The sequence below is a fragment of the Gossypium arboreum genome, chromosome 1 (assembly GCF_025698485.1).
Source record: "Gossypium arboreum isolate Shixiya-1 chromosome 1, ASM2569848v2, whole genome shotgun sequence".
Classification (NCBI taxonomy): domain Eukaryota; kingdom Viridiplantae; phylum Streptophyta; class Magnoliopsida; order Malvales; family Malvaceae; genus Gossypium; species Gossypium arboreum.
This window is the reverse complement of record NC_069070.1, coordinates 100,300,663-100,302,117: the sequence shown is the minus strand read 5'-3', so window position 1 is coordinate 100,302,117 and position 1,455 is coordinate 100,300,663.

Below are 1,455 nucleotides of genomic sequence, written 5' to 3'. Positions count from 1 at the left end.
AATTCTATCCATGGCCTCCATCCAGTACTCAGCCACATTAGGGGTAACTCCAGCAACACCCCTGAATAACTCAGCTCCATTGGACCGGAGTCGTTCTGTAACCGACCCTCGGCCCCCAGAACCAATATTGGGTCCAGCGACCCTCTCCAAAATCTGTAGCATGGCTTGGGACAGTGCATCGTTCCCAGCCACACGATCATAAGTCTAAACCCAAGCTCTGTCTCAGATGATACTGGCGTCTCTCTAGTATCCAGATTCGAAATAGTATCAGATACAAATGACTCAGCTCGAGCCCCTCTACGACCTCTATGCCGACCTCTAGTACCCCATCCATGAGTACTACGTGTGCTCATATTAAATTTCAAAATTTATCTGCATTAACAGTTTAATGCATTAGTTATAATTCCAATATTTATTAGTGGATATTTTATGTAGTACAGTATCAGAATATTCAGAGTTGATTATCGCGGGTAGTAGTCTCACTACAGTTTTCAGTCTACACTACGTAGAGTGTTTTCAGTGTAACATACTACCAAAGTAGTTTCAATATATTCTAATCATATTTTCAGACAATTTTAAATAGAGTTTTAGAGAACTTACAGGATCGGCACCGGAGATTCGGTGTACCACATAGTTATTTCAAAAATATTTTAAATTATTTATAAATAATTTCTTTAAAACCCAAATCCACATCTGAGTTTTGTAAACTGGCTCTGATACCACTAAATATAATACCCTAAACCCAACCTAGATGTTATGACCAAATCTGGTGATGCCACATGAGACTGATTTTGAAATCATATTGACCTTAAAATAGTTCCAATTATAAACTTGTACTTAGTCCGGGAAAACGCGTCCTAATCGATCTGATTTAAAACATTACTTTTATGCGAAAGCTTTTAAAAGCATTTTTGTATGTGTGGTAGTTTTGTAAAATATTCGATTCTATTGAAAACTCGAGTTTTCCTACCACTAGCAATAAAAACCATAAAGCATTTTAAAATCCCAAATTAAGTAAAAATCCGTAAATGCCTTAATTACATCAAATTTTCCCTTAATAATAATTAAATCATAAGTAAATAGAAAATAGTCCAAGTGGAAAACCGTGTGGCCACTGCTGAGTCCTCCGCTGCACCGACCAGTCAAATCTGGGGATTACCTACACAGATTAAACAGAAAAAGGGCGAGTTTTCGCAAACTCAGTGTGTACTCCCCACAGAAAACATGCAAACAGGCACATATCAGATCACAGAAATTAGTGTAGGCCTTATCCTACTCAGATGCAGAGTCAGATATGTATATCAGGGCCTTGGCCAATCTTAGATACAATATGCAGAACACAATAGATTAAACAAAGTCCTACCCATCAGCCTCTACACGCCAACTCTGTCCAACCCTACACACCATGTAGGGATAAAATCAACCCACCCATCCCTACATACCATACTGTACCGA